The 27,115-nt window shown below is 35.9% G+C and overlaps 1 pseudogene; it reads right to left on the minus strand.

Annotated features, from left to right (window-relative positions):
* The window catches only part of LOC118021269, a 54,613-nt pseudogene extending 32,229 nt beyond the window's left edge, over positions 1–22,384 (minus strand).
* Between the last annotated feature and the right edge of the window lie 4,731 nt (positions 22,385–27,115).

Genomic DNA, 27,115 nt, shown 5'->3' on the forward strand with positions numbered 1-27,115 from the left:
GAGTAGATCTTAAAAGTTCTCATCACAAGGAAAAAAATTGTAACTATGTGAGGTGATGGATGGTAACTTATTGTAGGGATTATTTATTTATTTATTTATTTAGATAGATAATCATGTTGTATGCCTAGGCTAATACAGTATCATATGTCAATTATGTCTCAATAAAATGTAAAAAAACTTAAATCTTAAAAAATAGATAAAGTATGTCACTCAAAATTCTTATTTTGTTATCAAATGAGTTTTGATAATATTGCATAATCTACTGTAGAAGGGTCTCATTGACATTAGCATACAAATGACCCTGAGAATAACTGCAAAAAGACCTTTTATCCTTGCCCATTACTACCCTGTGGCACTGTGCTCCCAAAGTCAGCAATTTGAGAAATACTAAACAGAGCCAATTGTAGTTGTATGTCAAGACTCATGTGATCTCACAAGTGCCCTACCTCTTTCCATTTCTGAGGAAAGTATCATGGGGAATTAGGAAAAAGTGTGAGCAAATAAACTTTGATAGATTAGATATTTTATGAACTAGCAAAATATTAAAACGATCCCATTCCTGTTGTCACAGACTGAAAGGTATGATTTCAGGGAGAAGACCTCGGAGCTTATGTGATGCTCTTTGAGTGGTGTGTTCATAGGGCCACAGTAGTTACGTGGTTCATGTTTTTTGTCATTCTGGATGTTGATGTTCCCAGTAACAATCTTCATCATGTTTTTAAACAATACTGAAAAGATATTCTCTTTCGGTATTTATTCAATTCCACACTTGGCCTTATCTTTACTATTTTGATGACAAACTTCCTAAAGTTTCTAACAACATCTCTCTTTTCTTAGACTGTAAGAATATAATTTTGATGGTTTAGATGCACAGTACAATCCTCTTTTACTGTATTGGACATTGATACCATAGGTCTATAACCTTTAGGTATTTAGGACCGTTGGTCTCTATGCTAAATAATGAGAACAAAAATTTAATAGTGACAGTTTACAAAGTGTTTTCAGTGTGTCAGGCTCTATACCACATAGTTTATATATGTTCTGTCATTTAATCCTTAGAGCAGCCATATACAACATGTATTTCTACCTTATTTTTAAATATGAGGAAATGGGGGGCACCTGGGTGGCTCAGTCAGTTAAGCATCTGACTCTTGGTTTTGGCTCAGGTCCTGATCACAGGGTCGTGATATTGAGCCCCACATGGGGCTCCGTGCCCAGCGTGGAATCTCTCTTCTTCTGCCCCTCCCCCTGAGCTCACTCTCTCTTTCTCTCAAATAAATAAATCTTTAAAAAATATGAGGAAATGGTAGCTTATTACAATCGAATAACTTACCTGTTGTTACATGGCTAATGGGTAGAATAATCAGGATTTAAATTCAGGTCTCCCAGATTCAAAGCTTGTGTTTCAAACAGATTACTCTCCCTTATACTACAACTAGAAAGCTACAAAAAAAAAAAAAAAAAGAAAGAAAAAGTAGTTTGATTTTTATAGTGCTTTTCTGCCTTTTATCCAATATGGAACTTTACGTATAACTAGGCCATTCCTTTTGCCACTGAGTTACATCTGAATTTTAGGTATTCTACTAATGTGACATGCACTATAAAGATAATGAAATGTCTGAGGTCTATACAGGGCATGGAGGATAAATAGGAAATAATTTGAGAAGGCGTTAAATTGAATTGATAAAATAATTACAAACCTACATTTCACAAAAACATAAAAAATTGCAAAGCAGAATAGGGAAAATAATTAAAAGAAATGAGAAGCCTTCTTGGGCACAATTGTCCAATGATGGAGATTTTAATAATATTTTTTGGAATTCAGAAATCTCTCTGACTTGCAGCTGAGGAGTAATCCAAGACAGGAGTTTTAGCACTGAACTTACAGGAAAATTTGTTTTCATATTTTAAAAAGTCAAAGAAGAGGTAATTACATTATGTTTATTTATAAAATAACTTTTAGATTATTGGTGGCTATTTTCTGTCAAAGAAGTGATTTCACAATGCCATCATAGTTTGCGTAATTCTTCAGAAGAGGTGCTGGATGTCCACAATAGCCAAACTATGCAAAAAGCCCAGATGTCCATCGGTGGATGAATGGATAAGAAGATTATATATATACATACATATATATATATATATATATATATGTATGTATATATACACATATACACGCAATGGAATACTACTCAGCTATCAAAAAAAATGTAATCTCGCCATTTGCAATGATGTGGATGGAACTAGAGGGCATCTTGCTAAGTGAAATAAGTCAATCAGAGAAAGACAATTGTCATATGATTTCACTCGTGTAGAATTTAACAAAACAAAGGAACATAGAGGTAGGGAGGAAAAAATAAAATAAGATGAAATCAGAGAGGAAGACAAACCATAAGAGACTCTTAACAAATTGAGGAAACAAATTGAGGGTTGCTGGAGGGGAGGTGGGTGGGGGGTGGGGCAATTAGGTGATGGGCATTAAGGAGGGCACTTGTTGTAATAAGCACTGGGTGTTATATGCAACTGATGAATCACTAAATTCCACCCCTGAAACTAATAATACACTATATGTTAATTAACTTGAATTTAAATAAAATATTAAAAAAAGAAAGAAGTGCTGGATGGGTATTCTATCCTCTGGTTCCTACAAATGCAAAGCTTTCAGGTTATACTGCCTAGCATGACATTTTTTCATGGAATATTCATTTTTGTATATTGGGATTTCAACATGAAATGAGTTTCTATGCATCAAGAAAGCATGAAACTTAATCACCAAGTTGTATTTTAAACAAAGCAACTCATTCCCAACAAAGGAAGTTAGAACATATGCAGAGTGTACTTGCTTCTACGCTTTTAAAAGATTGTGAACAGTTGGGATAAGAGTTGCCAAAATTAAAGAATGACTTTTATGAGGAGGATAAAAGAAAAGTCCTACTATAAAAATGTTTTAGAGTTCATTGAACTCTGCATATTTCAGCTCTGGTAGAACACAAATTACGGCATTCATTATTAAAATAGGCTTGAATCTCAAACAGAAAAATGAGGGGCCCAAGTGGTGAGCATTAAATTATACAACTTGTCATAAAATCTCTTATTATTCTAAGTAGTCTCGTGTTTTATTGCATCTTAAATACAAACTAAAGAAACCACGAAAAAAGGCCTTTTCTAGCAATACCAGTAAAATAAAATGGTTATTAAAGCACAGATACAAAGATTTAATAATAACATACACGACATAGTCAAACAAAACCTGTATGTTGTGCTTAACTTTGAGTACCCAAACTCCATATTTAACATGGTATTCAATGAAATGATTAGAGAAATTAAAAAATCTTATTAACAGAAACAGGCTTATCCATTGAGAAAATAACTATCCCATTCATTACCTTCTCACAAGATGGACATTTTTCTTTTATTTCTCCCATTTGTTGTCTTCATAGAACTTACATACAGGTTACCATAAGCTTTTTCAGTAGTAAGTACTGTTAAGAAAACACAAACCAATAGCATGAAAGTAAGTATTTGTTCACAGACCTTCTGAAGTTAAATGAAATCCCTGAAGTGGCTATTTTTAGATATGTGAGCAAACTGTTCTACCACATTATTTTAGCAAATTTCAGAGCTAAACTGAGGAAGGAAAAAAAAATAGGAAAGATTGAGCTATAGTTGTGCTAATGCCTCTAAATTACTTTTTAATTTTATGCATTTAAAAGGGAATTTGATGTTGTTTGCTCTGTGCCTCATAAGTTCTAATGGGCAGCCTTCTTAGCTAATGCCATTGGGACTTGTGGTTGGTTGGTTGGTTAATAAAAAGTTATCCATTAAATCCAGAAATTATGAGACATGACACATATTAAAGGTAAAGATTTTTAATTCAGAATAGTCCTTCACCTTTTATAGTAGAGATAAATACTTTCCTTTGAGCATGGATCTACTTATTGGAATAGATAGCATATTATCTTTTCTTACATGAAACATCCTAATTCACCATCCTTAGTTTCTCTGGGTTATTCAAAGTAGAGTGAGAATTTCGTTACTACTTGTGAAGCAATATGAATGCCAAATCTTTCTAGATTTGTGCTCTTCCCCCCCAATATATTTTTTTTTTTAGATTTTTTTTATTTATTTGACAGAGAGAGACACAGCGAGAGAGGGAACACAAGCAGGGGGAGTGGGAGAGGGAGAAGCAGCCTTCCAGCCGAGCAGGGAGCCCGATATGGGGCTGGATCCCAGGACCCTGGGATCATGACCCGAGCTGAAGGCAGACGCTTAACAACTGAGCCACCCAGGAGCCCCCCCCCCCAATATTTTAATGTCATTGTCCTCACGTGTAATTCGGTAACATCAATTCTTGAGCCTTTCCAAAGAATTAAACCTGGTTTTTGTGGAAATCGCTCCTTCATTTCAAACTTATATTTTATCACTATAACATATTCGATTAAACAGTATAATTACAGTAGCAAGAATAAATGCATAAACAGGTTGGGAAGAAATATGAGTAATTTATATAAGCATATGGCTTGGGTGGTGGGAGGTCAGGTATTCAAATGCCAGAGGACAGTGTGCTAGGACAGGCCTTTACCACATCCTAGGCTTCAGACCCTGTGGCCTGGAGGGGACAAGAAGGTACTGGTAAGCCTTCACATTGGTTCTTTAAAGACCATTTAAGGGTGTTTTTGCTGAACAACTTTAAAGGCCTCTGGATAAAATGAGAAGCCAAATTTCAGGGACCTTCAAATATATATACTTCAACTTTCTGTTTGTACACTTAGAACCCAGACTGAACAAATCTGTGAAATAGTTATTTGGAAGGCATTGTATTTACTGACTTTGAAATGAAGTCACAAAATTTTTTATTTTCTTCATTAAATGTCTTATGAAACACATATCGAGTTGAAATAGGTATGATTAGTAACAGAATTTTACTCTTCATTTCAAAGTGGGGGGAAATGGATATTTTATCTTTTTCAGGTTGTAGTGATACCCTAAATTTGATGTCATGGCCCAGAATGATTTGCCTAATTGAGGAACATGTTCATCAATTTCCTTTAGTAATAGACATCTTGGTACAGAAACTATAGCTTCTCTAATGTCTTTGTCCTTGTTCTTTGTAGTAGTGAACAAAAATGGCAGGTAGCTTTACCTCTAGGCCTCCCTGAGCACAGGTTGGTCATTTTTTTAAGGCTATGAATTCAGAAATAATAGAAGTGTATTTCTCCCAGTTTATACCGGGGACGAACTGGGAATGAAGAGGTTGAGGGAATTGGGGGAAGGAAGTATTTACACCTCTGTCTCAGCCAGTCTTCCCTCATTCAAGAGCCCAGCAATTTTTAACTTCTCTTTTAACAATCAGCCCATAAGCCAACATCCTAGGGTGTCTTCCTTTACTTAGCCTGGAAGATCTGGCATGATCAAATTCTGGGTTTATTCATGGTCAGATTAAAACTATGGGACAGAATATACCAGGAAAGGTGTTTATATGAATGATCAATAGTGTCTAGCCTGCATTGAATTCTGGTTTCTGGTTAGTTTACTAAATGTGTTTATACTCTCCCCATTTCTACCTAAAAACAAAACAAAACAACAAAACAAAAAATAGTAAAAATAACAAAAACAACAGATTATTTGGGGTTTAAAGAGTATGAATCACGTGGGGCTTTTATATCCATTATCTTATTTTTTCCTTCTAATAACTCTATGTGATAGGAGTTATTAACAGCACCATAATTCATGGATGGGGGAGGCAGGGCTTACAAGGATTAATTTGCTCAAAGTAAAATAGGTAATAGTGACAAAAATGGGATTTGAACTTGGGTCATCTGATTTCAAAGTCTAGATCTTAATCTTAAAATACACTGCACCCTCCCGCCCCCCCCAGTTAATAATCGAGTCATTTCAGACTTGAAGAAATTCTGGGATGCCGTGTTTTGACATCACAGGAACAGCTATTTGGAGGATTAAAGCCTGACCCTTTCAGAACTGGACTTGTGTAATTGACTTAACAGTGTGGGATAGTTGTCAAAAGACTTCGTGGTCTCATCAAACCCTGTAGCTGAAGGGGCACTTTGATTTTGTGGCGCTGTATTTTAAATAAAACTAGTCAAAGAAAGCAAGCATGATAGGTTAGGAATGGGTAACCAAGATGCTCACAGACCAAATGAAGAAATGGCGGACACAAGAATATCTGAATGAGGATTTGGAAGATGCATTTGGTTTGGAAAATACAATTTTTTGATGACTTTTGGGAGAATCATTTCAGCAGAAGATAGAAAAGGGTACCAGTTTGCAACAAGAGTACACAGGAAGTGAGAAAGTGACAGCAGTTGGTATAGTCTGTCTTTCAAAATGTTTAGCTAGATATCCCCGTCAAACTCTTCAGTTAAGCAAAAATTATGTCTAGAGTGCTTGTACCTATGTCTGTCAATTCTGTCTGTAAATAGAAGGTCACCTAGCATACTCCTTGTTGATTTATTTCCCTCCAATGTATCTTTTTCTCTTTCACCTTGTCAGCTGTTTTATTAACTGGAGAGTCACTTTTTATTTTATTATTTTGCCACCTAAATAGAGTAAACTTGGAGATTTCTTACAGGTATGTTTTAAAGCAGTGTAGCAAATTTAACATACTTAATTTACATTTATAACGTGGTATCTGAAATATAGGTGTTTATAAATAGATAGAATTCATTGTGATTAAGCAAAACTCAGGGGATTGTATCTCACTCATAATCTAACATTTAAAGAAGACTTCTCCCCATCTTCACCCCTGCCCCTCCATCCGATTTTGAAGTAATAAAGCCCAATCTTAGCTTTGGAATTGGCCTTTGACTGGAATAAAAGTTTAAGCAAACATTTTGATGAACCGGTAGTGTATATTTCATCCTCATATGCCCTCAAAATGAATAAACTTTGAAAAGTAGAGCTAATTCTATCCCAGTATTTGATGAGAATGCATTAAACAGAAGGTAATGAGTGATTCCAGTGGTGCCACGGAGACCCGGGGTTTCTAGAAACAACAATTCAAGGCACTGATTACAATTTGAGGCTGCTGTATAAGTCCTCCTGGGGTATCAATTAATCCCTGAATTCTTTCTGTTCCACATTATTTAACAAAGGACCTGAAATTAATGGTATTACTTCTTCGACCCAAAAAGTTAATCCCTGACTGGGTGAAACATGTGTCTGGCTCTCTGTAAATCATGATTCAAAGTTAGAGAATTTTACTTTATATCCTACCCCAACCAATTGAGAGTAATCTCTCTTCCCCGTATTTATTAATTCCTATAGAGATATCACTGATATTTACCCAAATTTTGATATTTGAGTAATTTAATGTAAGTTATTATAGCCTACTAAATATTATATAAGTATAAAAATATACATTAAACCTATACATAAAATATTTAATAAAGCTGAACATATTTATACCCTAAGACTCAGTAATTTCACATCAGAAGATATGTCAAAAATATTCATTACAGTTCTATTCAATATAGTCCCAAACTGGAATCAACTCAAGTGTGTTTCAGAAGTGGAATGGCTAAATAAAAGATGGTATATTCCTATAATGGAATATCATACAGGAATGAAAACAAATGAGATATCATCACAGGCAATAATATAAATGAGTGTGATAACCATAATTTTGAGCAGAAGAAACCAGATACAAAAGCACATGTGGTGATGAGTCATTCTATCTATCTATCCATCTATCTATCTATCTATCTATCTATCAATCTATCTATCAATCTATCTGTTTTGGACTGAATATTTGCATCCCCCCAAAATTCATATGTTAAAGTTCCTAGTGTGATGGTATTTGGAGTTGGTCCTTTGGGAGGTGATTAGGTCATGAGCCCATAGAGCCCTCATGAATGGGATTAGGGCCCTTATAAAAGAGACCCGAGAGTTCTCTTGCTCTTTTCCCCATGTGAGGACACAGCAAGAACCGCTCATTAACTGTTTTGAATATTTTCCACATATCTTTTGAAGTGGAATTGCCTTCCTTGAACCAGGAGGTGGTCTGTCACCAGACACAGAATTTGTTGGTGCCTTGATCTTGGACTTCCCACCCTCCAGAAGTGTGAGAAATAAATGCCATTTAAATCACTCAGTGAATGATATTTGTTATAGCAGCTCAAATGCTCTAAGATAGTATCTATCATAGGCAAAGCTGGACTGTAACTGAGTTAGATTGATGATCTTTGCAGGAGAGGGGCTGTGGGAGGGCTTGATGGGTATTCTGCAGCACGGATGATGTTCCACTTTTGATCTGCATGCCGGCTAAAAGGATCAGTCCATTTTGTAAAAATTTATTGAGTTGATGATTTGTTCCCTGATTGTATGCAAGTTATGTGTTAATAAGTTGCACTTTAATAAATGTTCTTGCTAGGAGCAACCTCCTGAGACCTGTTATGTGCCAGTTTTATTATCTAGTAGCCACCAAATCAATAGAATACATTCTTAATATTTCAACCTGTAGGCTTTCTGAATTGAGGATAAATTCAAATAGAAACTCCAACAAATTAACTTTGAGCAGATGATATTTAATTCAAACAAGATCAAATAGGAAATTGCCCTTTCTTAAAGATGCTATTACAGTGGTGTGCTACCTAATTATAGATACTAAATCACTTGCTTTTATTCATTCTGTTTTTAAGAAGCATAGTAGTGTGGGAGGCATTCATGAATCAAAATTTTTGATAACACATGAAGAGACACTTAGAGGTATTGTTAAAACACATTCTCTAAAGAAAGACTAAGCTAATTTGAGCTTGACCTTATCAGCAATCCAAATTCAACAAGTACGACCTACTATAATGTTCATGAGAATTATATGTGGCAGGAGAAGAATTTAGTGTAATAGAAGTCAAGACATGGTAAGAGAGGACCAGTGTAGTTGTAGCTACTGTCCATGATAAGCACCTGCTAGGTAAAAACCCAAGAAATAATTTCATCTTATCGTTGGCCAACACTCCAGGAGGAATATGTTTTACAAGTAGCTCTCAGAAACACAATGTTTAAATAATATAAAAGAGGGAGTAGTAAATTCACTTTTTCTTGAAATTCACTTACTTTATAAATAAAAAAGCTTGCCTCTTCCTCCTGAGAACTAAGAGAGGCAGACAGCCTGAGTCCTTCTCTGCCTCTGTTTCCATAAGGGCGGGTAGCAGAGAGAGTTGTGCCATGATTGTGGAAAACTATTTTCCAGTAGAAATGATCAGAGTTGAATGGAACATTTGCATTGCTGGTCCATATTCTTTGATTTGATCTACCAATTATCTGATTCTGCTCAGGATTGTATTTTGGCTCAGGTAGAGTTTGTCTGCCTACATGTTAGTTCAAAAGTGTATAGTTTGAATGTCTACTCTGTACTAGGAAAAGTGTTAAATCCTACCAAACATGGGTATGATCTCTGTTTTCAAGAAATAGACACTAAAGACCAGGTATATATGCAAATGAAGAATTGACACAGATCATATGAAAAGAATTTAAGAGCAATAGGGGCTCATGGCAAAGGATTGTTTTTGGCAATTGTGACCATAGTAGGCTTCATGGAATAGATACAGCAAATGATTTCAGTATTGAATGTTGGCTGAAATATAAACATGACGAGGCATAAGAATGGCATTCCAGGAAGAAGAGTTAGAGCAAAGGTACAGAGGAGAGAAAAGAATGGATATTGAGAGTAAATAATGAGTCATTTATCTTGATAGGAATATGTATAAGAGCACCATGAGGAATAAGACTGCAAAATTTACCAGAGTCAGATCATGGAGGAATTAAGCATATGTATTTTGTTCACGAGGCAAGTGACCCAAATGACATCATTTATTGGGCAACTATATATAAGATATATTGGAGCACACAAAAGACTGGAAAATTCCAAAGGAATAATCTAGCTTGGTTTGCCAATCCATGAGGAGAAAAGTCAGGGTAATACTGGTAGGGAAAAAAAATCTATAAAACTATTTCCTTTTTAAAAATATATATATTTTTTTCCCTCTAAGGAAGAAAGGATGTAGCGGGTTTTTCCCCTACTCACTCATTTTTTTTCCCGTTTGGCTCCAAATCCTGTATTTCTAAGTACATCTGCAAGTTCAGATAGAGCAAATTTCAGATGTGAATGAAAAATGGAATGCTCTTAATTTTCAAATAATGCCTGCTTTAATGGTAAAATGGCTGTGACAAGATTAGCCAGAATCAAAGCACTCATTTTATGAAGAAAAATAAGTCAGTGACAGTCATTTTATTTATACAGCCATCTGCACATTCGTGTCTAAATCCTTCTGGTATTTGAAAATGCAACTTCCAAATTCGGGATCTTACTGGGAGGCCTGAGTCATTTGGAAGCCAGCAAGAGTGACGGCAAAGACAAATTTTTTTGTGGGCCCTTCATTCCAGCCTTTTATACAGTTAGCCTTTTTATGAGCTGCTATCTCTGTGAAATCAAGCAAATTCCAATAAACAGGCAAACTACTGCCTGGAGTTCCATCCTGCAAAGGCTGGTCTGGTTTAAGATTAAATGTAGGGAAGGTGGTTTGGAATAAGATCAGAATAGGATGATGGAATCACTGAGTTTGTGAGGCAAAGGGTCCTTGGAGATAGCCTTGCTGAGCATCCACGTTGAGCAGAGATGCTCAAGAGTGCTCTGGACAAGCCCAGGGATTGCAGGACTCCAACTCTAGGTACAGAGACACACAAACACGCACGCGTGCACACACACGTCATTTAAAGCAATACCCTTTGGTCTTCTTTCAATATACTGAATATTCCTCTAATAAATAGGAGTTGAAATGGCAGACCTAGTAGAGCAGCTTACAGAATCCAGTTTATGGATTCATTTCATGGATGATCTAATGGTCTTTATAAGGTACATAGTCTTTATAAGGTATTTAACATAGGGTATGTCAACTTTAAATGTCAGTTCCTTTCTCTTGTTCTATTCTCTTTGAGTTCTGTGTTCGTGTTATTTCACGACTTCAGTATTTACAAATAATTCTTTTTTGGTGCTTGTTTTTTATTTTTCTGGTATTTAAAAAATACTCCCAACTCTTCCTTTACTGCATACGTGGATTTCATCAACAGGGTCCTTAGCTTGCATGATTCTGTTATCCTTCTCCATGCAAGCTACTCCAACCACATGTTACCATGTTTAGAGTCTAAGACTCAAGTTGCTCTAGAGAATCATACGAGGCAATTCAAAACATATCTATTAACCTAGATGCTTATCTAGGAAATATCTTAGAAATGGAAATGGAGATATCTTAGAAATGTCATTATACACAGTACAGTTAAAGTACTAATTGCTGGTTTATTCTTTTTAAGGATGAACTTTTTATTTATTTAGTTTTTAAAGATCTTATTTATTTATTTGCCAGAGAGAGAGAGCGTGCACACAAGCAAGGGGAGCAGCAGAAGGAGAAGTAGGCTCCCTGCTGAGCAAGGAGCCCAATGTGGGACTCAATCCCATGACCCTGGGATCATGACCTGAGCCGAAGGCAGATGTTTAATCAACTGAGCCACCTAGGCATCCCTTATTTATTTTTTTTAAAAGATTTTATTTATTTATTTGCCAGAGAGAGAGCACGCGCACAAGCAGGGGGAGTGACAGGCAGAGGGAGAAGCAGGCTCCTCACTGAGCGCAGAGCCCTATGTGGGACTCCATTCCAGGACCCTGGGATCATGACCTGAGCCCAAGGCAGACACTTTACCTACTGAGCCACCCAGGCATCCCAGGGATGAACTTTTTAAAAGCAAGTTTAAGAATTTCTCAGAATTCTTAATCTCAGGAAACAAACTGAGGGTTGCTGGAGTGGTGGGGGGGTGGAGGGATGGTGTGGCTGGGTGATAAACATTGGGGAAGGTATGTGCTATGGTGAGCACTGTGAATTGTGTAAGACTGTTGAATCACAGACCTGTACCTCTGAAACAAATAATACATTATATGAGAAGAAGAAGGAGAAGGAGAAGAAGAAAGCAGGAAGGGAAGAATGAAAGGGGGGAATCGGAGGGGGAGACGAACCATGAGAGACTATGGACTCTGACAAACAAACTGAGGGTTCTAGAAGGGATTGGGGTGGGAGGATGGGTTAGCCTGGTGTTGGGTATTAAAGAGGGCACATATTCAATGGAGCACTGGGTGTTATATGCAAACAATGAATCATGGAATACTACATCAAAAACTAATGATGTAATGTATGGTGATTAACATAACATAATAAAATAAAATTTAAAAAAAAAGCAAGTTTACTCTGTGCTACTTTAAAGTTAGTCTTTGAGTAAGAAGATATGTCACTATGAATAACATTTTTATTCTTACATAGAGAAAGTCTGCTTGTTTGATATAGTAAGATTTGTATGATCCTCTTTTATAAGAATTACCCCAGGGGCGCCTGGGTGGCTCAGTCATTAAGCATCTGCCTTCAGCTCAGGTCATGATCCCAGGGTCCTGGGATCGAGCCCCGCATCAGGCTCCCTGCTCCACGGGAAGCCTGCTTCTCCCTCTCCCACTCCCCCTGCTTGTGTTCTCTCTCTTACTATGTCTCTCTCTGTCAAATAAATAAAATCTTAAAAAACATAAATAAAAATAAAAAAAGATGTTTAGAAAAAGAAAACAATATTTTTGTTCACCTACATGAGCCTTGAGTGATATGACTTAGTAGTTGTGTCACATCTATAAATACATATTTTGGCAACCGAGAAAATCACTTTTCTTCTGCTCACTTTAGAAATAATAAGAGCCCTTTGCAATTTAAACTCTGAGGAAACAATCATTCCGAGGACCTTGATGGACAAACCAACTTCTCTAGCCCCTGCCTTTCTAATCTAAATCTTTCTGTCAAGATCTGATAGATTCTGTCAACCTTGATGACTGTCTTGGAATATAACTCCAAAGTTACTCTCAGCATTTTATTTGCAAAAGCACAAATTTCAGAGGCTTTTGATTTTTTTGGAAAGTGGCTGAATTCTTCACTCTAGACTTGGAACATTGCTGTGTAGAGCTCCACATTGGGTATGCAAAGGCATATCTCGTCTAATCACTGCATTCACCACCATTGGCAGGGAATTAACTTTAGCTCTTAGTGGTCAAGATTGATCCTTTCAATTTCCAAATCTTTTTCTTTTGCTTTCTGACTCAGAAGCTCATTTAACTGGAAGAATATTTTCCACCTTACAAATTTCAGTCCATCATATTCTTTCTCACTAGTGGACTCTGCAAATGTGAAGGTACATCAATAAAAATGTTACATTAATTTATTTCAGCCATTTATCTTCATGGAGTAGAAACAAGGCAGTTCCAAACAAATTGAAAGCAAAAACAAAGTAAAGAAGGAAAAAAACAGGCTAAATAAGTGGATGTCAACACATTTAAATTGTAATTACATAATCAGATGCCTTATTTGGGCATGAATAACTAGATGTAAGATATTTGGAAGGTTTTGATATGTTATTAACTCTTAAGGATGTGAGACAGGTGACATATAGTATTATGCCTTCTTGTGCCCTAGGCTTTGTCTACAGTGGCACAGGGTTGGAAAAGTAAGCACTCACAGGTTCTATCATTGCAATATCCTGCAAGCCTGAATAATTCTGCCTCCTCTCTCCCCAAACTCTTTCCTCATCTTCACATTTTAGTGTCAGAAATATTCTATTAACTGATCATTTTCCTCCTCACACATACACTTTGGTATTTAAGAAGTCTCTTCCAAAAAGAAAAAAATTAATGGTACAATCTTAGAGTTCAAAAGAAACTTGTCAATTAACCAAACCCCTTTTAAAGGTAGGAAAGCTGAGAATGAGAGAAGTCACATACATCTAGCTGGAGGTAAGACTAGGTACAGACCCTAGGTCTCCCTTGTTTCCTACCTCAAAACCAGGCTCACACACCATTTATTGCATTTTCTTCATATAAATATAAATATATATATATATTTATATATATAAATTATATAAATATAAATAACTTTTAAAAATTTTATGTTCAGTTTAGATAAGATAAATGTTAGCTAAAGGCAGAATTTTTTTAAAAAATCACCCTAAATAGAACCAAGTTCTTAAGAGTCACAATTTACACGAAACTTGTAAAATGTTCATTTTCTTTTTTTTTAAGAGTCTATTTGAGAGAGTTGGGTGGGGGGAGCAGAGGGAGGGGGACAAGAAATCAAGAGTCAGACGCTCAACCAACTGAGCCACCAATGTGTCCCTAAAATGTTCATTTTCTTTTTTTTCTTAAGATTTTATTTTATTTATTTATTTGAGAGAAAGGGTGAGCAAGAGAGAGAATACCAGCAGGGAGGAGCAGAGGGAGAGGGAGAAGCGGACTCCTTGCTCAGCAGGGAGCCCAATGCGGGGCTTGATCCTGGGACTCTAGGATTAGGACCTCAGCCAAAGGCAGGCGCTTAACCAACTGAGCCACCCAGGCGCCCCAAATGTTCATTTTCAATACCAAATTGTTATATGTATTTCACGAAAGTAAGTTTGGAAATTTTAATATCAGTATTTGTCAATATTTTAATTTTTAGTATTCTTTATGAATCTACAAAATTTTCAAGTGAGCCGTTAATTTCAATATATAATTCATTGCTGCTTTCCTACGATGTTCAGCATTTACTGTCAAGTGGCCATAAGGTACAATAAATTATCTTGTATCACACAAAATTGTCACCTGAATGTTGTTAATGCCTCATAAGCACTAATAGAGTACAAAAGAATAGCCCATCAGGTTATTGAATTTGCTTTCAACCAAATGCTGAATAACTCATCAGCTGTATGGCTATGCCTACAAGGTATATGAATTAACTATCTCCTCAACTGAACCACTTGTTATCACTTCAGTAATATTTTAATCTCTGTAATGAATCATGAAATCTATTTTAAAAAATTATTTGAATGACATTTGGTAGTATTCACATCATGAGCTTAAGCATTCTCCACCACGTCCATAAAATAAAGGTAAAATGCATCACCAGGCCAAACAGGATACATGGAAAAAGAGAAAAAAATAATTGCCTGAGAACGTCATGTAGGGAGCAGAATAAAAATGTTGTAGCCAAGTGGCAGGGAGAGAGATCTGAACTAGATTTTTAGAAGTACAAGCGTATTTTCCACAGTAAGTTGTACCTTACTCATGGAAAGGTAAATGTGTGAATGAAATTTTACCTGACAACAAAATTATTTTTGACATTTATACAAACCTATGAAAATATTTTTTTATTTTTAGAATGGGATAAAGAAGAAATAATTATATACTGGGAGAAAGTGTCACTGTTGTTATGTTTGTTATGTCTGGGATAATATCTACCCAAATCTTTTCTTAACAATGGGAGTATCAAGAATTCTTATTAGGAGTATGGAAAATAAATTAGAAAGACTAATCATTGATATTTTAACACTGCATATATTTGAAGTGTACAGTTTAATCAGTTATGACATATGTATATGCCCACAAAATCATCACTACAATCAAGATCATCTTATATATATTCAAGTATTTATTTTATATATATATATATATATATAACCAAATGTTTTCTAGTGCCCCTTTATAGTTCCTTCTATCCCTACAACCCTTTCACCCCTTTCCCAGTTGAGAGTACCACCAGGAAGAACCCAAATGCTCATCAACAGGGAATGGATAGACAATTATGATAGCCATACAATAGAATGCCATCTTATGATGAAAATGAGCAAGTGATAGACATGGATTAAACTCAAAACAGTTATGCTGAGTGAAAAGTCAGACAAAAAGAGTACATGCTGTACAACTCCATTTATATAAGATCTTAAGAAAGGAAAACTCTTCTATAGTGACAAAAAATGAAACGGTAGTATTTAACTAGCTTTTTGGTAAGGCGTGTGAGTTGTTTAAGAATTCAGCTTCAAATCCTTCAGTTCTTAGTCCACACAAAACAAAATACAACAGAATGAAAAGCCTTTAGTGCCTGACCCTAGCAAGTTTAAGAATTCCTTTAGAGCTAATATAGGTTCTCAGAAAAATCTGACAGGAAGAGGATAAAAAGCAGATGCAAAATATGTACAAGTTTTAGTCACACCACCGGCTCTCCATTTGTTGATGGCTTCTTTTTGCAAATTTGTCTTCTACCAAAGAACACACAAGAATCTTAGCTCTTAATTTAATATACTCGTCACTTGATTATTCATTAGAATTCATAGTTAGCTCTTAAGAACACACTTAGGTTCTTGATTTTTTCCTCCATATTAGAAAAGACAATTTATGCATAAGTTTGTGAAATTAAATTTGATTTAGTTAAATGGGGACACAAGAAAGTGGAAAATTTCCTACATGTTAGTTTTGAGTACCAAAGAAACATGACCTCGTTTCTATCTGAATCAGTTGTTCTTCAACTGATTAGCAAATTAAATGCTTAGACGTTGCTAAACCTCCTGTAAAATAATGACATCTTACTCGTGTGTTTCAACATACAGATCTGGTCATTAAAGACTGATGAATAGAACACTGACCTTAGACTATCCAGGTTTTCATGAAAATATTAACTAAATGGACAACAGAAGAATTGACATAATCAACAGATAATTAAACCTTTACAAATTGATGTTTGATTGTATGACTGGTTGATCAAATAACGAGTTGATTTAAGGCAGATAGGTTAAAAGGGAATATTTTATGGAAATGCTATCACACAAACATATACACACATAAGTCTTTTTGAAAGTTTTGCTAAAGAACTAAAATACTTGGTGTGTCTGGACAGCCTTTTTAGTTAGAACCTATAAAAATTGATCGTTGCCATTTCGTTATTAATAATAAAATGTACAATGTTCAAAATCATTTCTAATCATCTTCCAAGTTTGTGGTTACCTTGAGTGAATGCTTTTTTTCTGTCCAATATTAATACCATTTATAAGAATTTTTTTCTTTTAATGAAACATTATAGAATAAATAAGGTCACATTGCAATTAGTAAAAGGCACTGGAAGGTAGCACAAGTTTTGTATTAAATAAAAAATAAAGTGACCTTGAGATTATTTGTCATGACACCTAAGGAATATTTTCACGTAAATGTAGTGGAATTTAATACGTGCCACTGCAGAATGAGTAAAGATTATTTATTGTTTATCTGACAGGTAGATTCCTATATGTTATAAATTGATAAACTCTCAAATTATATTTTTTATGGAGTAATAGAAATGTAACAGAAAACATCTAAAGCTTTTTTTCCATAACAAAAAAAGTACATAAGAAAATTAGTCCATCCGTACTTGTGCCAAAGGCAGAAATCCAAAAGACATGGTAGCAAAAGGCCAGGTCAGGAAGCCAGCTCAGCTCACCATCTGTAGTAGAAAGCAGAGCCTATTTACAGAAAGGAAAATGTATGTTTAATGCAAAGAACATTATTACTAACAAGTAACTTACCTGGAATATGGCGCCATGCGGAGTTTGGAAGTAAAAGAGTCAGCAATAAAGGGCACTAGTGTCCTCATAGGAGCATGATTAAGTGTCTGACCAAAGCTTCCACTTGTTTTTGCATTGAATTTTCCCCCTTTAGTTTGCAACATAAAGACAGGTCCCATAGGAAGGAAAACTTGTCATCTACAGATAACTACATCTATTTCCTGTGGGAAGAAATTCTTTTTATTGGACTTTGTGGGCCCATTCTTTATTTACTTACATTGTTTGGGTGGCAGTTATGGGAGGCATGGCTCCCCCTTCCCTATTGGAGGCAACATTTTTTTGGTGCAGTCCTCAAGGACTCTCTCCCAGTCTCCTTTTCCAGCCCAGACACGTCTACTCTAACCAGCCCATTGTTTGTCCTCAACTGTCACGGTATATCACATTCAAATCCAATGCCGTGTTCTTCGATTTGCTGTTAAACTCTGTAAAAACAAAATGAAAAACAAACTCTCTAACCTAGGAAATACACCCAAAGTAACCAAACAAAGAGCAATATGAGGCTGGCGCAATGCCAAGGATTTCATTTGGTTTGTTTCCGTAATGAGGACAGTGGCCCCCTGGGTTAGTTGCTATTATCTCACACTCCTGTTTTATAGTTGAAGGCACACATCCAGCTGGAGTTGCTGAGTGCCATACACACATGAAGAACAGAGGCCTGATTTATACTCAGGCTGTCCGATACAGACCTACACTCCTAACCACAAGGACATATTGCGTCCTCCATTTTTAATAACTAGTTTCAAAACTGAGGCCTCTGTAGACACCATTCCTGCTCCACCATTGCATTTTGCCCACTTCCTTAGCATTGGAGACTATTTATTTTATACATTCACATACACCTCTCTCTGTCTCTATCTATTTAGAGTTATGTGACTTCTTTGTGGTGCCTGGAGCTGTATGAGGTGCTTTTTATGTTTGAACTTATTTAATTATTACAATTATCCTGTGAGAATGACATTTTTATCCTTGTTTTACAGAAGTTAAGTGATGCCATGAAGGGCCATGGAGTTTACAAAAGGTTGAGTTAGGATTCAGACGCCTAACCCCAATCTCTACCTCCTAAATGCTTTTACTCTTTATTATGTGAAGTGCTCCCTTATTTCCCTCAGGTTTTACCTCCAGTAGCTAACTATACATTCTTTTAGTCTAGGGATAATACCTCTTGGGTCTTTTGCAGTTCCTGTGGCACCTAACAGACCAAAAGCAACACAGTAAGAACTTAATAAATATTTCTAATCTTTGAATTCCTGTCCTGGTCTTTAAGTCTCCAACTGAGACAAATTTACTACAAAATGTGTGGACTCCTGAAAAACAGCCCATGACAGAAGATTTCCAATTGAGGAACACTGATAAGAACTCTGTCAGTCCGAGAATGTCAGGGTCAAAAGATGATTCATATGCAATGTAAATATTATTGACCTTTCTATACTTTCAAGTCTCCACAAACAAACTTCAAATCATAAACAGTCCTAAAAGGACTATGTTCCCTTTTATCCCCCCACAAATAGCCTTTGGCTAAAAAAGATTACCTAGGACTAAGGAAAATGTTTATGACTTATCCCTTTTCTCCCCTCCAGGATATTACTTTAAAATTCTACTTTGCATTGCCATAAACTTGATTCTTTCCTCCTCATTAGCCTTCTATCTCACTCCTCCATGGGAGAATATGGGTTCTTCTATTTACCCCATGTGTCTCTTTTCTTTCTTCTTCCATGTCTTTGTCCGTATTCCTCATCTAGGTTTTACTTCTTTTTTTCCTGTCTCTTGGCATTCTTCCCTACATGGAAATCCAAAGTAAAGCCATTGTGATATTGGGGCATTCAGGAAATGACGAGGGATGCTCTTGTCTGAGTCTTCACTGCTGCTCCTAGGGAATGCCTAATGTATTTATTTCAAAGTCTAAGGGCATCGTTGTTTCTTATCAGGGAAGGTTTTCTTTTCTGTTTATATTATAGAGGAGACTTTTTTCTACTAAAAGGGGTATAACTCTCTCCTGCTGTCACTGCAGCTAATACAAAATAGACATATGCTGAAATGCAGCCGTGAATAAGGATACAGATTCCAACCAGAGTATTTAAGCAGACAGAGGCCGGTCAGGCTTTTCTGTGGCAAAATGGATGGAGGGGAAACAGTCTGTAGGAATTCAGTTTTTTTAAATCACTTAGCTGTGCTTTGGAAGTTCAAAGTAAACCCAGACTTTGTGTGAAGACTGTGACCCAAGAAGCAGAAAGTCTAAGAGAGATGTTCTGGGAAAATAATCAAAGGAGTGTACAGAGGAAAAACACAGACAGGAACATCATTCCCCATCTTAGCTACTGATCAGAAATAATACCAGCGGGAAAAGAAGAGGAAATGGGGCGTAGGAATCACATTCTCCGTAAAGTTTGGGTGGCTTCTTGTTTATTAGTATATAGAGTAAAATCTGCATTGTTTACATCACAAAATGTAGGTTCATTCATTCTCAGCAATATTTTATGTACCTTCCTAAATTCCAGAATTAAAGGGCCCATCGAGTATCATTCATTTTTTTATATATAAAGGTCAAATCCAAGACTATCAATTGAGACTCATTATCAAATTCTATCATAATAGGCTTATTCTCCTAGGTATATAGGCACATTACAGAACAGCATGGCTCGTTCCCTTCTCTAAATACACATAGCACTTTAAACCCCCACCAAATTCCCTTTGTGTTGTGGCTTGCAATCTATGAATTAATTCTATCCCCTCAGGTGGTCTGAGAGTCTTTGAAAACAGGAATTGTGTGTTACAAACAGGAATTGTGTGTTACATTTTCTTGTACAGTAGAATAGCACAGTAACTAATACAAACCTTCATAACACAACTAAATCCTTACCCTACACCAAACTCCTTCAAGGGTAGCATAGAAAAGTTTTAAAAAAAAGTCCGAGGTATGAATTCTTCTTTTTTTTTTTTTTTTGCTTTTTCTTCCTTTCCATCTCAGATACCCCTCCAATATTGGAAAAGAAGGTAGCTTCTTCCTTTCTAGAGTCAGTCTTTAGCACTGGCTAAATTCATGCTCAATCACCAATAACTCTCAGTAACTAACAATCTGTGGATTAATAAAGCACTAAAAGCTTTTTTTTAAAGCTTAGGGGAATAAGGGGAAGAGGGGTCCTATATTTGAATATGATTCTCCTTCTGTAGAAGAGAGTTTAAAACTGAAAATTTTCCATTTCTGGCATTGCAAGAGCAAGAACGTAATTTTCTAAATATATTGTTAAATAGATTTTGATTGTGTGGTTGAAGAAAAGAAAGGGAATATCTGTATCTATGTCTACATCTATATCAGCTTAAAGACTCTGAATATTCATTTATACTTCTCGAGTTTCAGAGACACAAAAATCTAGTCCCTTAGTTCTATCTCATTTTCCAAATGAAGAGATAGTTTTAATTGCCCTACCACTGGTCTCAAAGATAGAAGTCAAGAACTTCAGTTCTCATCCTAGACCTGCTACTTATCCTACACCAGCCTGGGCAAACCATAAAAATTCTGGATTAAATCTCTTTATCTGGAGAAGGATTTCTGAAGTCCTTTCCAATGACATGCTTCTATAATGATTCTCACTTTTGTATTCCACTACTTTTATGATGGACCCACAACTTCTGTTTTATTGTAGCTTGCTCTGTCTTTAGACTGGCTCTGTCCAAAGCACATACACCTATGTGTGTGCAAATACACACACACACACACACACAATAGATTGGGGCACAGCTGTATGGCTTATTAAATTGGTCCTGGTGTTAACAGTAAGTACAGATCCTCCAAATGCTCAAGCAGCTGTGAAAATCTGTAATGACTATAGTCTATTTGCCACATCTGGGTGGGATGTACCTTTGGTACCACCATTATGACACAAATCGACTTTGGCCACACTTTCCCAGCTAATCAGGGTTTCTGACTTCAGTTGACAAGTGTTTTTAGGTTGTTTTCAAAAAAGCAAGCGTGTACCCATAAAACTGGTATACAGACTTTCCTTTTAGGGATTTCTGAAGGCACTAAACCACATTTTGCAAAGTTCTGTGAGAATCATAATAAATGGAGAAAATATAAGTGACAAATATTTCTGCCAAATTATATGACAGTGGAGCCAGGCTTTTGTACATCTTTTTATGATCTTGAAATGAACATTATCTAGTTTACAGCATTTCCTTGAGCTCATGTGAATGCCTTTTTCCCAAACTAGCATTTTAATAGATTTTCCTCTCTTTGACACATTTTCCCAGGTTGCAGTTAATATTTCAAGATTTGAGTACAGAGCTTCTGTACAGCATACTTCTTTCACAGTTGCTAGTTTTCTCAAAGTTTGAAAGTAAATTACCTATTAGAATTGCAATAGATAGAAGCCCTGGAGCAGCCAGTTTGAAATAATGAAGTGTCTTTGTGAGCACAGTCTCTTTTTAAACATCTCTGGGTTATAGAACAAGTAAACCAAATGTAGTAGACTTTTTATCAGACCTGATAGCAGACATTCAGGAAAACAGAGACAATGTCCTTGGAACTGGCATTTATCTGGCTTGCATGTCCTTAAAGCCATTGCCATTATACTACTTCAGTCCATCACTTCGGGAGTTTCCGGGCCTGTTTTTAATACATATAGAATGTAAACACAATTTTTTAGAACCATACAGAGTATTAGCCCCAGAACAGACAGAGAAGGCCTGGGAATGAGAACTTACTTGACAATCACCTGAATCTGTTTAAGGGAACACACTTGCAGTCAGTTCCCAAGCAAAGGCGAAACAACATGTAGATCAGCATCTCGGAATGACCGTTTCTCCCCTCAATAACTCTTAGAAATATTGAATTTTAAAAAATGGTTTGTAATTGAGCAGATGTCACTTGCAACTTTCTAGAAAACTTACTTACCTGACATTTTTCATCGATTTCTCTTATATTAGAAAATGAAACGTCAGACACTATTAATTGCATTTTTACAATAAGTAGTTACAGCAGGAGTAATGGCTAAATGAAGGTACTTTCTGTCTAATGCACAATGGATGTATTCATTTAAATGTATTCAGTTTAGATGAATGCAAAATGTCTATATTCATTACAGTTATACATATCTGTGGGCTGAATGGATGGGGTGGTAATTACTACCTTTATAAATGGGACGGTATTGTCAGTTTGGAGGTAGAAAATCCCTTTTCTTACCATATTTTACACAATAGATACAATCCTAGAATCTTTCCTTCAAATGTAGAAATTTTGCCCTTGAATTTCTAGTGGATCTAATGACTGTAGGTCATGCTTTTCTGGAAGAGTGGCAAGGGCTGCTCTTTGTCTCACGGAAAATGACAGAGGGGGACTGAGAGTCTCAAGATCTCTCCATACAAAGAAGCTCACGTTTGTCATTTGGCGTGCCTCAGGCTCAGCTGTATGCATAACATAGCATAGATTTGATTATTCTTATACCATCCGTTGTTTTTAAGTTCAGTGAAGGTAGGGCTATTAAATTGTGATTTAGTTGCATACTTTTTTCCCCTCAATAAGAGCCTATTTTTTCAAGAGCAGTTTTAGGTGTACAGAAAAATTGGGCAGGAAGCACAGAGAATTCCCATATACTAATCTCCCTTATTATTGGCATTTTGCAGTTGTGTGGTGGGTTGGAGTGTTCCAACTGATGAACTGATAATGGTACATTGTTATTAGCCAAAGTCTGTAGCTTATATTAGGGCTCACTCTTGAGTTGTACAGTTATATGGGTTTTGACACCATCATCCATATTTCAGACGTTCCAATTCTCTCCCCTTTAGCACTATAACCAGACAAAAAGTGAGAAAGAAATCAAATGTATTTATTCTTTCACTCGCTATATTTATTCGTTTGTGTTTTCACTAATGGGTGTTAGCAGGCCAAGGACTGCTATTTAATGGATTCAACCACTTCCCTGACCCTGCGTTAATTTACATATCTTTTCATGCATCCTCTTTTTCTCTTAATATACTGTTTGGTTTTACTGATGAGGGCTGGAATGTTCTCCATTAGAGATTGGTGGTCCTTGCACCTTGATGAGCTAATATCATGTTGTGTCCAGGAAGGCTCATCAGTTGATGTGTATTTTACTGTTTCATTGGTTGTTAAAAACCTCTGCAAACCAATACATGACCTTTAAAACATGTGCATTGTAGCATCTGTATTCGATCAATAAGCAATCTGAAAATTATACCTGCGCCTTTTGCCTCCATTGCAGACAAGCACAGGTAAGCAATGAAGTAATAGCTAGTGTTATGATTATCTTAGGGTACATCAGGAACTGCCTTATTCTCTTTCTAAATTGGTTTTCTGGGGGAAGAACTGTATATTAATTTATGCTGAGGAAGATGTCGTTGGCAGAATGCTGATGAACAGTGGTTCTAGTGGAAATGCATGTGTTTTTCAAAAATAGTCTCTGTTCAAATGCAGCCAATTAGGAAGCTTTTCTAAAATAAGCAGTTATACAAGCAAACTTTAAGTATTTAATTGTTACTTCATGAGCAGGAATGTAGTCATCACTCTGTCATCTTGCCTGTAAGTCAGAAATCTGTCATTTCTGTCCAAATTAGAAATGATGCTGAATCGTCTCCAAACCATGCTACCCAGACGCAAGTTCATATATTTAATGTGGTTCTATTTATCTTCTAACCTGGGCACCTTAAGTGAATTATTAATAAGAGGGGAAAAGCTCTCTTTCAAGTCTAGGAAGTGGCTGACATCATATTTCCCTGGGCATTGACAGAAAGGTATAATTTTGGTCGTGTTCTACTTCAAGTCTGGGAAACCAACACTTGATTCTTAATGAATTGTAATGAGAAGAGTGGATTATGGCAAAATGGGAAGAGTATTGAAAGTCAAGAATCTGTAATTCTGCTTGTGAATCTGTGTGCCGAGCTCCCCTTCCTTCCTTTAGGGTAGTTCTTCAATAAGCTCCTTAGACCTCAGAATCTACATTTTTTAAAAAAAAGACATTGTTCTAAAAGTCTAAAAGTTCCATGTGTTTAGGATCATACTCATCTGCTTATTCTCCCATTATCTCAACAGTTTAATTCATGATAGACGTACATTGCCCACGCTATCTATTATGTAGTGGGAATAGTATTCTCTGCTTTTTTAATTCATTAGTTTCACTTATTCAGCAAGTATTTATTGAGTTTTTCTAGGTAACAAGTACCATGGTAGACGCTATATAATGCAAAGACCGTTCTTTCTATAAAAGAAGCAAGTCACATCTTTAGGAAAATCAATATTAGTGATATTAATGTTAACTGAGCACGTGGGGGATCTCTTGACAATGTGTGGTATTCCAAAAAAGTCCCAAAGTTAAGCAATTATGAGATAAAAACATCTGAAAATCCTTACTATATCAGCCAAATTTGCATTTATGAACAGGGGGTTGACTGGGCTTTTGTATGAGACTGGGGGCGGTGAGAATGAGAAGGGCTCCTCTCACTTGCTCAAATTTCCATCAGAAAATGAAAGTTGTTTTGTATACTCCTGGGAGAATGGTACTGTTTTTTAAATAATTTTCTAATGTCACATGCATATAATGATGTGCACATTCATACATATATACACACATACACACACAGAATCTCTGGACATCAAGTTCCTACTTTTACCGTGCCCTGTACTAAGTGCTTCCATAAAAATAAACTCATTTTATACTCACAGCAATCCTGCAAGCCACTCATTATGCGCCTTAATTTATACTGAAATAACTGAAACTGCTAGAAGAGAGAGGCTGAGATTCAAGCTAGTCAGTCTCCAAGGAATAATTTTTCCCTATCACAAAAATAAAATAAATAAGTGAATAAAGCCCTCTAAAGTGAGTTTTCCATTACCCAGTCTGTTGCAGAGATTCAAGAAGACAATGGGGACCAAAAGAGTTTTCTGAATCCACTGCCACTTAATCGGGGGCGGGGGTGGGGGAAAGGAATGCACTCTCTTTGAAGCAGGATTTTATTTGGGGCCAATATAATAGAACAGGTTAGGGAATATTAGAATTCTTAAAGCAATCTCTTACACATAACAGTGAAAGGTCAAATGTGAGCTTTCATACAAAGAATATGAATTCAATCCTCAAAGCTCTGAGCTGGTATTACCATCAAGGAGATATGAAGAACAGCAATTGATTTTTTCTCTTCCTTTTTAATAATCAGGGCACATATTCACAACCAGTCGAAACAAGAGGACCACCTTGTATTTTCCTAGTGCCTATCTCTCAGCTTCAAGAGCTTAATAGATTTTTAAAATTATAATTACTCCCCTTACTCTCTCTGGGAACTAGGGCCTCTGCATCATCTCAAATCTACAAAAAGTTAGAAGAGGCAGCTTGAAATTTTGTGGCATCTGGATGAAGGCTAAGTAATTGGGGCAGCCTTTAGCATGGTGATTAATCGCTCTGAAGTCAGGCAAATCTGATTTTTAGCGAGTTTCTAAACATGCTTGTGCCTTGCCTTCCATATCTTTGTTTGGAATAATAATAGATAGTACTTCATAAGGTTATTGTGAAGATTAAGGGAGTTAACAAGTGTGAAGCGCTTAGCAGATTTCTGGTTTACAGTGAATGCTCAGGGGGTGTTACTGTGTAATCATCATTACAATAATAAAATAATTTGGTAGCAGAACACCCGTATTTCTAATTAAATGCCTTTCTCTAGGCAGCATTCTTGCCACATTACAGACATACCTGTTATTTGCATGAATGTAAAATTCTTGGTGTAAAAAAGTACATTTTTCTCTCCCTGCACCCAAAATATTAATTATTAAAAGTAATTAATTACTACAGAATTCTTACTGAACTGAAACATAAAATGCCCACTGGCAATACCTAATGTTTTAAAAATGACTCTTTTTAAGATAACTGTCATATTCAATTTATAATTCATTTTCAATCTTTTAATGAATCATTGAGAACAGTTAAAATGAAGCTTTCTTTCACTTTATAAATGTTATTTTTTTTTCTGTTAAATAAGCTTCTAAAGCCCCTCTTTTAGGCAAAGTGTGAGAAGAGAACTTTGAGTAAGTAGCAAATCAGTGGTAGAATTGTATGTTAAGTCTGTGTGTCAAGTGTATTATTGTGAATTTTATTCATTTTTAAATTTTTTTAAATTTATTGATACTGAGAATAGGTAGCTATTTTTACATCTTTCATATTTATTCTGTGTCTCTCCTGTATTTAAAGATTGTGTAATTATGTCAGAGAGCAAATGTCATCTTAAGTTGCCTCCCAAGTTATTTGACCAGTGAAAGTATCCTGTCATTTAACAAAAAGACAAGAACATTCTGAGTGCTTACCATGTATCTAATGCTATGTGAGAAAGAGAAAAAAACACCTTGACTTTTCCCTCTAGTTATTCTTAACTAGCCCAAACTAGGTAATGCTCTATAAGAATTTGTGATTATCATTCTTTTGCAATTTACAGTTGTTTAGCATTTTACATGTAATTGTCCCCTTTCTGACTATAAATTTCTGAGGTCAAGACCCTTTAAAAAATTGACATTGAGAAGTTGCTAAATAAGAGTTGCTTTTTTTTTGTCTTTAAATAACAAAATTTTATTTATTTTTATTTATTTTATTTTTTATTAAGTTTTCAAATTTTAATTCCAGTATAGTTAACATTCAATGTTGTATTAGTTTCAGGTGTACAATATAGTGATTCAACAATTCTATGCATTACT

The sequence above is a fragment of the Mirounga leonina genome, unplaced genomic scaffold (assembly GCF_011800145.1).
Source record: "Mirounga leonina isolate KUSES-001 unplaced genomic scaffold, KU_Mleo_1.0 Mir_174, whole genome shotgun sequence".
Classification (NCBI taxonomy): Eukaryota; Metazoa; Chordata; class Mammalia; order Carnivora; family Phocidae; genus Mirounga; species Mirounga leonina.